Source organism: Balaenoptera physalus (assembly GCF_965194825.1).
Source record: "Balaenoptera physalus genome assembly, chromosome: 3".
In the NCBI taxonomy this organism is placed as follows: domain Eukaryota; kingdom Metazoa; phylum Chordata; class Mammalia; order Artiodactyla; family Balaenopteridae; genus Balaenoptera; species Balaenoptera physalus.
Genome location: NC_138890.1, coordinates 77,608,500 through 77,622,941, shown reverse-complemented (window position 1 = coordinate 77,622,941; position 14,442 = coordinate 77,608,500). Strand labels below are relative to the sequence as shown.

The 14,442-nt window shown below is 34.2% G+C and overlaps 1 long non-coding RNA gene across 1 annotated transcript in view; it reads left to right on the top strand.

The window, feature by feature from the left end:
- LOC309658884 overlaps positions 1 to 14,442 on the top strand; it is a 59,159-nt gene that overhangs the window by 19,542 nt on the left and 25,175 nt on the right. The window contains exon 1 of the long non-coding RNA XR_014262438.1: positions 1 to 14,357. This exon is cut by the window's left edge and continues 19,542 nt beyond it. This is a non-coding gene — a long non-coding RNA (uncharacterized lncRNA). The remainder of the gene's footprint in view (positions 14,358 to 14,442) is intronic.

The following is a 14,442-nucleotide window of genomic DNA, read 5'->3' as shown; positions in this document are numbered from 1 at the left end:
ACTCTTTACCTCTCTTTTATTGGTACTCTCCGTACTATGTACTTTTGGAAAAGTTCAGCATTGTCTCAGATGTGCTCATGTACAAGTCTGGTCAGCCATCTTATCAGTTTTTTTTACACAACTTCTGCCATTGATTATACTTTCACCTCAGCTGGATTTTACTGCACATTCCAGGCTATTCAACATCTGCTGCGTACCCCTACTATTACACCCAGGCAGTGTGGTCTTAACCAGGGCTTGATAATAATGTACTAATACTCTCAAGGTGATATTTCTAATGAACTGGGATTTGTGATTCTTGTTCTTCTTTTTGCATAAAATTATTTTTAGAAGATTATGAACCTTTTGTGGCATGTGCTTTTATGTGTTCCAGAGTTGTGAGTAAAAATTTTATCCATATTTGTTAGTGGTTCTTCTCATTAGGACCCACAGAAAAGTCCATGATGGAATGCACATTATATTGACTGCCCTTCTCAGCATTTCTCTTCTCTGTCTATCCTTGAGGCTTTCTGAGTGTGTTATGCTTGTCACATCTGGCTCTCTCTTCTTTTGGGATGAGTTCATTCCGAGAGTCCCATTTAGATGCTCATGCACACAGATTTCTGACTGAAAAACCCATACGTTTTCTTGACCATACTCAGACATGTCTGATTTCTAGTTGAGGTTTCAGCTGGGTTCTGTAATACTTTATTTATGATGGTATAGATATCTTTTGCTTGCTTGCTCTTTCTCTTTCTGTCTTAAATTCCATTAATTCACTGTGTAAAATTGTGGTTCTCCAGATGTACTCATTTTAAATAGGTATATAAGTTTTAGTTTTACTTTAAATAAATATTGCATACAATTTTCAGAAATATTTAGAACATTGATGTATTGTACAACTAACAAGAAAGGCAGGGGCCATGTACTGTTCACCTGCATTTGCCAATTGCTATTTTGCTATTTCTTTCAACAAAGTGTCTATCTTGTGTCAGTCTAGTAATTTGGCTACACTAGTGAACCAAATGAACTAAAATTCTTGTTTCCATTAAGGAAAGAAAATTATGTATCTATATCTGTATATATACACACACACATATATATATATACACATATATGTATATATGTTTCCTATGAAAAAACTAAGAAAAGATTAAGAATCTATCTTCCATACATATGTCAGTTACTTTCTGTTGCTTCTTTTGGGCTTATTGATTTCATAATTTTTTTATGAATACAATAAAATTTTGCATTTCCTTATAATTAACTTTGACAGCATCTTCACTCTAAATGTGGGCTCCTTTAACAGAAACTGTCAATCTTTGGAGGAAAAATATAAAATTGTTCTATTTTTCCTAAATAAAAATCCATGGTAAGGAGGCAAGACAGTGAAAAAGATTTCAGGTCCAAGAATCCTGGCTTACTTTTTTAAATGTTGTCATTTAGTAATCATGGACCAACTGCTTGATTACTGTGAATGTTTCCTCATCTGTAAAATGCAGCCAGTAATAACGTCTTCAAAGGTTTGTTGCAAGAATCAAAGAGCACAGTAATTATGAGCTTGGCTGATGTTGTGCCTGGGACTTGTGAGCACTTATGGTGTTGACTATGTTCCCTCGTTACTCTCTCAAATTTAGACTGACTATTTGCAAATCAAGTTTGTGTCAAATAAACCTAAGAAAACTGGTAAAATTAAATAAAAATGGCCTTATCAGAATCCTCTCCTCTTCAATCCCTCTCATATTTAAATTTTGAATAAAACGCTTATCACACTCTGTCTTGGGTCATAGTTGTTATCTACATATCTCATGTCTTCTGTTAGAGTATGAAGTCCTTGATGATCATAAATATATCAGGATTATCTCTGTGTTCCAAAGAATGCCATTGGAAAGAGTTTTTGCTCAAAGTACATTCTTAACAAGTAATTTTTATGTTTTTAATTTGTGGGTATAGCCCTCTAAATTCACATAGTTTTCCCTCAATAATATATTTTTAAAACAATAAAAGTATGTATTATTTTAATAGCTTATTAGGAAGAATAATATTTGCCTTTAAAAATTCCCAAGATTTATTTTCCTCAGTTTAGCTTTTAATTGTCAGTATTCCAAACACATGCAAACATAAATCTAATTTCTTTTTGTATCCCCATGTGTCTCTTAAATATATTGCTTCCGTTGTAAGGAACAACCAAGAAAAATGATGTTGTATTACTATGCATGACAGAGCAACAGAGCACCATTGGGTCCAATTCGCTCAATTTCCACATGTTCTTTATGAGCTTCCACACATAGAAACAGGGGGTTTATATGCTCAGAAAGAGTTATGTATCCCAACCATGTAAATTCTCTATTCTTTTTAAGTGGAACACAGGCTTTGCCACATACAGCCTCATCAACCATGTGTCTCAGGGGTAAATAAACTACTAAGGATGTCTAGTTGGCAAGATTTTCACTTTAATAAGTAATAGCACTCAAAGGGAAGAGATTCTAAAAAGTTTCCAAATATGCCAGATGCATATTAGAACAGTTAGGAGAAATCATAAGCAGTGACTCCCTTAAGCCTCATTGTACTTCAGCTTAGCCAAACCAGAAAAATTTCTCTGAAAAATAGGCAGGTTGAGAAAGCAATGGATTTCAGGAGCTTTGGACTCCATTCTTGATCCTTCTTTTGACTTAAAAGGTCATTTCTGCACGTTCTTTAATGATTCTGTGCCCTTTTTATTCCTTCCAGAAAGGCAGGATTGAGAATTGGATATCTTCCACTAAGTGGACAGGAGAACAGTGGTGAGGGAAGTAGGTTTTAGTTTCTTATGTAAAAAGTCACTGACTCATAATAGTATGAATGGTATGTAAATTTAGATCTCTGGGACTGTCATCTAAAGGAGTGAGGAAAACAGAACTTTGAACACAAGAGTCTGAAAATACATTAGGAAAGGTATTGAAACTGTGTAATGCAGATTGGGACTTGAACCCATGCACCAGGACTTGAACCCAGCCAAAACCCAGTTTGGGACTTGAACCCACCGTCTTGTAACTGAGATCACACACCTGGTCTCTGGACTTAATGAAGCTCAGGTTCTTGATGTCTCATCACAGAAAGAATTCAGTGAGAGACAAAGTGATAGGTAAGAAGTGGGTTTATTTAGAGAGAAACATTCTCCAAGGAGTGTGGGCCATCTCAGAAGGCAAGAGTGACACCAGGGTTGCCAATTTTTATAGGGGTGGGTAATTTCATAGGATAATGAGTGAAAGGAGTATTCCAGCTATTTGGGGGAAGGGGTAGGGATTTCCAGGAATTGGGTCAACACCTACTTTTAGACCCTTATGGTCTGCCTTGGAACTGTCACGGCACCTGTGAGTGTGTCATTTAGCTTGCTGATGTTTACAATGAGTGTATACTGAGGCTCAAGGTCTAGTGGAAGTTGACTCATCTGCCATCTTGGACCTATTTGGTTCTAATCAGTTTATGTCATGTCCTTGGGCTATGTCATTCTTTTAAAGGTTGTGCCCTGCTCCCTTCCCTCCTGTTTCAGTATGATTACTAAAATTGGCATAGTTTATTGACTTAAAGTTTCTATTATTATTTTCATTCCTTCATTTATAGATTGCCCATACCCATCCAATCTTCTAACAATAGCAGCAACAAAAGGTGTTAGGAGAATTAATAACAACAAAAAAAGAGAATTGAGAAAAAATTTTAAATTAAATTTGTTGATTATATCATGACATTTTGCCAGAGTTGAACATTATAACAGGGTATAAGAAAGAAAGAAGAAAGTATATGTTTTCTTGTTGACAGGAAAACTGGGAACTGGGGTGCACTGACAATGATATCAGTTTGTGTTCTTTAATTATTACTACTTATGAGTAGTAATAATTAGGTCTCATTATTACTGCAGTTTTGCAAGTGAGGAATTAGAGGCTATTTTCTGTTAAAAGAAAATTTTAAAGTTACATACAAATTATTTTTATATCTAGAATTTCGTTCTCTTGACAGAACAGTCCAAGTTGTTCTTAACTTTATATAATAGAATTTTTTTTAATCATTGAGTATATAAAGACACAGCTCTAAGTGAGCAGTTATTATTTAGAAAATATATATATATAAACTGCCAGGGATATTACTGAAAAACTGCATTTACTTAGGTTTTCAGTTTTCTGAATGCTAAACAACACACTTATGTTAAAAGAAATTATACAAGCTTACGCATAGAAAAATATTTCTAATATTAAATTACAGGAGTATTTTATTATTTTTGTTTTATTATTTATAGGGAGAACATTGAGAACATAAAAAAAGGCATCTACTGTAATTTTGCCAAAAGATGTATTATTAAAATATGTGTTTACTTTTTGTCTAGATGTAAAAATTGAGAGTCCAAGATAAAAATCAGAGAAGCTAGTTCTGGGGAAGTTAAGATTACATGACCTCATCTTATGTCTTTAGACCATCTAATTCCACATTTTCTAAAATGTGCTACAGGAAACCCAATTTAGCAGAAGGATAAAAGGGGTTATCAGTTAAGAAACATTCCAAGATAAATAAGCTTGGAAATTCTGAGTCAAACTAAATAGCTTTATTTACTTCATGGTGATCAGATCTTTAGTTGTGATAGCAGATGCTTAAATTATCAGGAGGTAATTGTGGTGTGAAGTATTTTCCAAGATGATTTGATCCTACAACATGTATCATGGAGCGACTTTTGGGAATCTACTTTGGAAAGTAAAGATCTAATTTAAAGCTGTGGTAGAACATAGGGAACCTAGAAATTTAGCATCATATTCATTATGATTTTTCCCTAAATGCTAAATTACAATAAAGTCATGGTTGTGGCCCAAATATGAATGCTCTGTATTGTTAATTAAGTTGTGTTCCAGATCCTTTAGTTACCAGATAAATATTATGCTTTTTAAAATACAAAGAAATGTGCTAGTTTTGTAATCTCACCAGTTTATTCCCTTAAGAGCCAAGATTATGGAGTTGCCAGGCCATCAAACTTTTAAATTTTTCAAAAATTTTTTAGATCTTTGTGTTCAGGCACTCTTTATCAACCATCTGATTGAGACAAAAGAATTCTGAGTCATAAGGAAGAGATAATTTTGTCTTGAGAAACTGTACGGATAGGATTATCTCTTCCATACCATAAGCACCAGAATTCTTTTGCTTTGTAACATAGTACAAACAAACCCAAAATGGTAGCTTACAAAAATAAACATTTATTTCTTCCTCATCTTTCTGCTTAGCTATACAGGGTGAGTTTTCTGCAGCTCTTTCTGTGTGTGTATGTTTCCTATTCCAGGAGCCAGACTGAAAACAAAGCCTCCAACTACTGCATGCATCTCTTGCTTTGTTGAGACATACATTACTACTGCTCAGATGCAGTGGTTAAAGCCAGTTGCATGGCTAAGCCTGATATCAGTGGATAGAGAGGTGCATTGCTTCTCCAGGGAAAATTGCAATGGGGAGAGGTCTTTAAAACTCTTGTAGGTGGCTTCCCTGGTGGCGCAGTGGTTGAGAGTCTGCCTGCCGATGCAGGGGACACGGGTTCGAGCCCTAGTCTGGGAGGATCCCACATGCCGCGCAGCAACTGGGCCCGTGAGCCACGATTACTGAGCCTGCGCGTGTGGAGCCTGTGCTCCACAACAAGAGAGGCCGTGATAGTGAGAGGCCCGCGCACCGCGATGAAGAGTGGCCCCCACTTGCCGCAACTGGAGAAACCCCTCGCACAGAAACGAAGACCCAACACAGCCATAAATAAAACAAAAAACAAAAAAACTCTTGTAGGAAGACAATTTTTTTTTTTTTTACAAATAAGCTATTAATTTTGATGTAGTAATATTTTTCATAGGAAAGAGCAGGGTTTGTTGTTTTGTGTCATGTTCAAGAAGATTTTCACAACCCCTTACTTATACATATGTATTATCTTTTTTTTCTGTAATGTATTTCTAGCTAATTATACTAAATGCTTCAATCAGGTATGAATTGATTTTTAGATTCAATACATCAATTTTATTCCAAGTGTACTATTGGGATATGTGATACCACTAGTTATCTTGCACATTCTTTTCACACAAATTTGAAATGCCAACTTTTCTTATATTCTAAATACAAATTTTGTACTTTTAAATTTTACATTAACATACTTGTTTAATACTTAGTAATACTAGACAATTTGTCACTAACCTTTTTATTGTACATATTCATGCAGCATTTTGTATTTACTTTTTGTATTTTCTATATTTTCCCATAATATTCATGAATCTTTTGCACATTCTTTTCTCCTAATACATTTTAGAATAATCTGATTGCTATCACTAAAATATCTGGATAGGTCTTTGATTACAACTGCAGTAAAATTGCAGAATAATTTCAGGAGAAATGATGTTTTATTCATCTCACTATTTCTTGGAATATTTTCCCAGTTACAGAGAATGAGCAAAAGAGCAAAGTATTACAATAGGGCTGGCATATTATAGACAATATTTTGAAACAATAGGTGATTAATAATATGTCGGGCCTTATGATGACCATGGCAATGTGTTCCTCCAATCTCCTAGTGGGGAGCATAATTTACTCACCCTACCTGCACACCTCTGAGTCCATTGTTGCCTTCACACTGTGGACACACATTCCCCAGGCAGCTCACAAGCCATGACTGAACATGACAGAGGTATTAAGCAGGCTCATTACAGCAAGATGTGGACTCCTCCAGTAGCTAACTCTGGGAAGAAAACTCATTGCATTAGCCAAAAATTTCTTGAAACTTGGTTTCTGCAGTCTGAAAATTTTTTCTATTCGCTCCTCTTTCTTCTCTCTTTCCTTCTGTAGGTGTCAGACTTGCATCATGGTTTGAAAGCTCTCTCCTGCTCCCATCTCCAACAAATTTCTTCCACATGTAAGCATGTCTTAAAATCTACTTTTAATAACTCAAACTTGTATAGAGTGGAGACCTAACAAAATTCATTCATTTTTAAGTCTGTGGCTATTATTGTCTCTAAGCAGTCTGAAAGAGCCTTCTGAATGTTTATAAGGTTATGTTTGAATAGGCATTTGGTTCTTTGAACGTTAATTTAAATCCAATCTAATAGTCACAATGTGTACATTTTGTTCATAAAGACTAGAAAGCAGTTCAATTTCCACCCTGTCTTTCCCTCTTTTGCTTTCCACATGACATTCTATCTTAGATACATACAAAGGCGTGTCTTTTAGTGTTTGGATTTCAAAAATTATCGCCTTCTGGGTTTGACACTGTTGCCTCCAAAGCCAGAAGAAGGAACATGAGCAACATTTAACTACTACTTAAGTAGTGTAGGTAAAAATCGTCAAGTATTTTATAATTAATATGTATTTCAGGTTATCAAAGTTATGATAATTAAAACATACAGAAAGTATTTGCACTTAAGGATTTATCCTTCTGCCAAACATTCAGGTTGCCCATTTTTAAAGCGATACTGATATATCATGTTTGTAATAAAGATTAATGGAAAGTAATTTTTGACAGAAAATATCTTTTGATGACATGTGATATCTATGTACATAGATATGTTCACACTTGAATAAGTATATGTTCAAGCTTAAAATCATTCACTGTGAGCCATGATTAACATTAATGTCTCAAATAACTGAAGTAATTTTTAAGGTTCTCTCCCTGTACAAATAGAGAAGCAAGTTTTAAAAATATCATACCAGATGTCCTTCTGTTGTTCTATTTTCTGCTGGAATTTTATGAGAATGTCCCTGTCTGTGCTTTGCTAATCAATGTAGCTAACTGACTTTGTAACAAATGCCCCTGTGAAGGCATCATTTACCCTGACTGTTTTGTAGTTGAACTAATGACTTGGTGGATAGATTTGTCCAGGACCTTCTGCTAGGATTAATGTGATCCGTCTTTCTTGGAGAAAAGAAGGAACAAAGAAACAAAAAGGAAAAAGCAAAAAGCAGAAAGATTAGAGGAAATGGTGATCAGTATTTATATTATTGGAAATTTCAGCTATTCTTATTAGAACTGATCTGAATACTTACCACTTATATTATGAATCATATGATAAATTTCAATGATCTTTTATTTCCATGGTTTTATAATAATTTATTTGATTCATCCAAAATAAGTATATGAGATATTAAGTTTTATTTGGAGTGATCATCTTTGCATTTGGCAAAGACAATAAATATAAAATTATGGAAAGAATTAAAACATCACCTAAATTATTTGTACCAAAGTTATGAAAGAGGATAACAATATTTTAATATAAAAAACTAAGGAGATTAAGAATTTAAGTAGAGAAAAATTTAGACTCGAGAAATCACAAGTCAGAATTGTAATAAAATATAGTTAGCTATTGATACCATGAAGTAAAAATACTATTATACATTATTTCCTAGAAAAAATGGAAATTGGCATTATTTCTATTTCCAGGTATCAGTTAATTGTGTTAAGTCATAGTCTTTATTATGTTAGTACTGTTGAATTTTAGAACAATGATAAACTATTCTATTTGAGATAATTAGAAAGATTTGAACAAAATTATTTTTATTTTATTTTGAATAAATGAGATGGGGAAAATATTCTTATGTAATTGTTTCTGCTACTTAACTGATTCGATTTTTACTGGGAAATTGAATAAAGTAAGGAAAACAGAAGATGATGTTTTAATGAATATGTTTTTTACTTTTAATTTTGGTAGTATGGAAGAAATTATAACAATAAAACTATTGAACCTAGAACACGGGTACTATCATAGGTGTTTTCATTTTGTTTTCTGACTAAATACACTAAAATTAAGCTTTACCAAAAGATGGTAAACTACGTAAGTTACTTTGGGGTAATGCTCTAATCTACGTTTTTCACTAAAGTATGCGGCAATTTCTAAGTCAGCTCTGACATTATAATAAAATACCATGAACTGTGTGGCTTAAACAATACACATCTATTTCTCACAGTTCTGGAGGCTGGAGGTCCAAAGTTCTAGCCAGTTTGGCTCCTGGTGAGGACTCTCTTCCTGGCTTGGAGATGGTGTGGCATTTTCACTGTCTTCATCTGGTGAAGAGGTAGAACTCTAGTGTCTCTTCCTCTTCTTAAAAAGATAGTGATTCCCTTGAGTGGGCCCTACCCTCATGGTCTCATCTAAACCTGATTATCTCCCAAAGGCTCCATCTCCAAATACCATCACCTTGAGAGGGAAGCCTTCAATGTATGAATTTGGGAGGACACAGTTCAGTCCATAGCAGTCAGTTTTTCAAATAGTCAATCTTCTGAAACTAATTTTGTGCTTGCATGCTTGAGTGTATTAAAGAGAACAAACAAACAAAATTTTTCATAATACTTTCTTTAGAAAGAATAAAAAGCTTCTGAGGCTTTGCCCATTTTTTTCTTTCTTTTTCTCTTTTTCTAGATGTGCGATTGGTGATAGGTTTTGGAGAAAAGGAGAATATACAGACCAGAGGACCTAGCAAGGTAAGGAAACAGCTGTGTTTTTCTTATTTGTATATGTGTCTTAAAATTAGTTTTTAGTATGTCCTTCTAGCAGTTGGAAAAATACCATGCAGTAGCAAAGGTTAGAAACGACAGACAGTGGTGCATTTTGGGTTGCTTTTGTGCCAGCTTGATTTTATTTTTATTAACTGGGTGCAATGCTGCACGGGAGGGGAGGGGTACTGTCTAACTGTGTAGGTTTCAAGTGTGCAGTAGCATTTGTATCTTTTCTCTAGCCTCTGCCCTTTGTTTAGTGTTTTAGTAGCTTAAGTTATAATAAAATAAAGCTTTGGATCTCTGTTCCATTCAATTTTCAAATAAATATTTCTGAAGTTACATTGATATTCTTCAGTATATTATTGAAATGCCTAAGGGTACCTGTCCATCCAATGCCAGTTCAGGCCTTCATCTCTACTGAGCTGTAAGACAGGATGGAACAGTGCGGGCTTAGCTGTTTGGTTAATCAGTAAAATGAGGAGTGGTGAACTCTGAAATGGGTCTGAATCAGACCTTTAAAAAATATACAATGACTGGACAATCTAAATTAATTCATTCAGATTGTAGGTACACAGCTGTCACATAGAAAGGCTTGATGCTGCTTTTATCCTGACTTTTTCAGTGCTTGGTATAAGATAATAAACAGGGGCTCTTTAAAGTTTGCCTGTGTATGAGTGTTTGGTTTCAGAATGTATGTGCCACTTTGTGTTTATAGTAAAATATTAGAAGGAATTTGTTGATTCAAAGATGATGATAATCTTGAAGGATTTGTACTTATGTTACTGGCTAATTTCACTTAGCATAATGTCCTCAAGATTCATCCACTTAAATGAAGTATCTAATGTAGTCAAACTCATAGAAATGGAAAGTAGAATGGTGGTTGCCTAGGGCTGAGGGGAGATGGAACTGAAGGGCTATAATTCAATTTGTACAGAGCCTCAGTCAAGCAAAACGAAAAGGATCTAGAGATCTGCTGTTCAACATTGTGCTTATAGTTGACAATTCTGTACTGTACACTTAAAAATTTGTTAAGAGGATAGGTCTATTGGTATGTATCTTTTACCACAATAAAAAAATAAACATAAGTAAAGAAGAACAGTGCTGCGGCCCTAGTAAACAGGACTGCAAACCAAGGAAATTAAAGCACATAGTTTATTGTCAAGTTTCGCTTGTTTTACAAACTAAAGCAGCTGTCTAGCTTCTAAAAACCCATTTCTGTTTTGATAACTAACATGTAATTATGAAGATAAAAATATTTATGCACATAAACATAATATGGTAATCATATCATAAACTAATATAATTTACATATGATGACATTTAAAGAAGGCATTTAAATAAGAGGAATATAACTATAACAAATAAAGATATACACACCTAAGTGAGATCTAAGACACTTGCTTTTCATAAAAAAAAAAGGGAATTGTCCATGTCAGGAAAATGAGGTTGTCAAGAAGCCTCTGTAGGTTAGTTAGACTGGGTAATTTGAATGCAAGCAGTATCTACATATATTTTCAGATTACCACAATCCTACACAACAAATACATGGACACACAAACACATTGCGTACACCGCCTGTACAATTCACTCAAAGTCAATATGTGTGGCTCGAGTCAAACAAATAAGGCAAGATTTGGTTGAGTCATCAGGTCTTGCACTGTGGACAAAAATCTGCCTTTTAAAAGAGTTTGGGTAGTCACATTGTAGCAGTTGCTAAAGAATTTTCTTTATTAACGATTCATTTCAAGGAACAAGTTCTTTGTTTTCTATTCAATTCCCGTATCACTAATATGACCCTGAAAGTGTCAGCATTCTCATTCTTCCTCTTGTTCTGCTGAAGGTAGAGAATACTGAAGTTGTAACTGCTGTGTTGGAAATACCATAAAGGCAGTATATAGTAAACTCAGCATAACTTATTGGTGATATTGCATTTCTCTAATTTTAAAAATTATCTAAATAAAATAAAAATACGTATATTTATTAATTTTATACAGAGGGCACACTTCTTTTATTATCCTATGTATATTTCTTCACATTTCAACTTTTGAAATAAAAAAATTAACATCCTCATCTTGAGGAATTCTATTTCAATGTCATCTTGGTAGACAGTGAAAAGTTCAAACTCAGGAGTCTGGGTTTAAATCCTTTCTCATTTACTATGTCAGTTATCAATTGTCGTGTAACAATTCACTCCAGTACTTAAAACAGAAAAAAACATGTATTATCTCAGTTTTTCTGTGGATCAGGAATTTGGAAACAGTTTAGCTGGATGTTTTTGGTTCAAGATATGTCAGAAGTCAGTAGTTAGTAATATTGACTAGCGCTGCGGTTTTTTTTAGGCTTCTCTGGATTGGGGAAAGTATCTGCTTCCGAGGTCACTCACATGGCCCTTTCCACAGGGCTGCCTCATGACATAGCAGCTGATTTTCCCAAGAGTAAATAATCCAAAGAGAGAAGGGGGCTTGCAAAACAGAAACTACAGCTATATATTCTAGTCTCTGGAATGACAGACATCCAACTACTTCTGCCATGAATTTTTGTTATTGACATCGTTAGAAGAAAGTCAGCAAATCTAACCCAAACTCAAGGAGAGGGATTACAGAAGGGGGTGAATATTAGGAGGGAGGGATCACTGAAGTTATTTTAGAATGTCCTAACCACATTTAGCTTGTGTCACGTTTCTTTGCATGTAGAATTAGACTAATAATTCTAGTCTTACAGTGAATGAATTGACCTTAGTAAAACCTGTAGCACACAGTGAGCTCTCAATAAATATCAGCTGTGATAATTATGATGGCATCTATTGCCTGAGTGTCTCCTACCTTTTGTCCTAATTTCTCTGGCTAACTTCAGGCTTTCTTGGCTCCCATCAACTCTTCTTTTAGGCTACCGGATTATTCTTATTTAAACAGAACATTTATTGTTTACTTCTACACTATACACTCTACAATGAGAGTCTCTCTCACTAAGTTTAAACCCTACCTTTCACTACCCTTTATAATCCAGTCCTGTATTTCCCAGGTACCCAAACAGACTCATGGTTTTATTGCACAAGACTCCTGATTTTCCTTGAAACATATTTTCCTTTGCCCCTTCCCATAGCTTTTATTTTCTACATGAATCTGTAATGCAAAACTCCCTTACTAAAAGAATTTTCTCAGTACTATGGATACAATGTTGAACAAATTACTCCTTTCCATATGGAACTTCTGATTTAATGAAAAAACAGAGAAATGAGGGAGGATTATAGCGTAGTAGCATACCATTAGGTTATAGACATTATTGCTATGGAAAAAAACATATTAATATATCCTAACCTACGTTAAGAATTAAGATATCCTGAAAGAAGTTACAGTTACTATTAGATCTAAAAGAGAAGAAGAGATAACCAGAATAAAAGATCTAGGAACTGACAGGTTGGGGAGAAGTGAATGAAAAGTCCAAAGCATATAAAAATATTATATTATTCCTAATTGTTTCATTTGAATAGCTTGTAATGAACCAGTGGGATTATTACTCGCCTATAAAGTAGCGATACTCTCCCTAATTCTCTTCCATATCCTCCATACCTAAATCCAGGCACAATAGAGAATGTATGGTAAGAGCTTAGTAAAATCACTCAATTGATTAGTTTAGTACTAATGAGAGATTCTACTTCAGGCTATGCTCATATTCCATGTGACCTGACTTTTAATCAATGATGAAAAACATGATTAATTTATTAATGTGAATTAAACGCTATAGCTTTCAATATCTCTATATTATGGCTATATCTATAATAGTTAACGTAAAATATTATAACTTCCAAGTTATGCAAACCTACACAAGCCTAAACCATTTTAAAGTGCTAGTCCTATGCAATTCCCATTTACTCTGGTCTGCTGTTTTTAGATAATGGCTTTGGAGTCAGACTGGGCTCAATTTAGAAGTAGATAGATAGATACATACATACATACATACGTACATAGAGTAGGAAATTATATATATGTGTATATATATGATATAAGAGCTATATATCCTACTGTGTATCATATATATGAATATTTGAGGTATACTTGGCATATATTATTCTAACTTCAGTTATAGAACATAATGATATTTGTATACATTGTAAAATGGTCACTACAATAAGTTTAGTTAACATCCATCAGCATACATAGTTACAAATTTCTTTTTGTGATGAGAACTTATAAGATCTACTCTCATAGCAACTTTCAAATATGCAATACAGTGCTATTAACTACAGTTACAATGCTATATATTACATCCTCAGGACTAACGTTTTATAACTGGAAGTTTTATACCTTTTGACTCCCTTCACCCATTTTGGCCAACCCCCATCTCCCACCTCTTGCAACTACCAGTCAGTTCTCTGAATCTCTGTAAACTCATTTTCTTTTCTTTTTTTTTGTTTTTTGTTCTTTATATTTCATGTATAAGTGAGATCATACAGTATTTGTCCTTCTCTGCCTGACTTATTTCACTAGCATAATGCCCTCGAGATCCATTCATGTTGTTGCAAATGGCAATATTTCCTTCTTTTTATGACTGAATAATATTCATGTGTGTGTGTGTGTGTGTGTGTGTGTGTATTCATTCATCCACTGATGGGCACTTAGGTTGTTTCCACATCTTGGCTATTGTAAATAATGCTGCAATGAAATAGGCGTACATATATCTTTTTGACTTAGTGTTTTTGTATTGTTTGAATAAATACCCAGAAGTGGAATTGTTGGATCATATGGTAGTTCTATTTTTAATTTTTTGAGAAAATTCCATGTTGTTTTCATAGTGGCTGCACCAACTTATATTACCACCAACAGGGTACCAGCATTCCCTTTTTTCTACATCCTTGTCAATACTTGTTATTTATTGTCTTTTTGATAATAGCCATTCTAACACGTGTGAGGTGACATCTCATTGTTGTGTTGTTGGTTTTTTTTTTTTTTTTTGGAGTTTATTTATTTATTTATTTATTTACGGCTGTGTTGGGT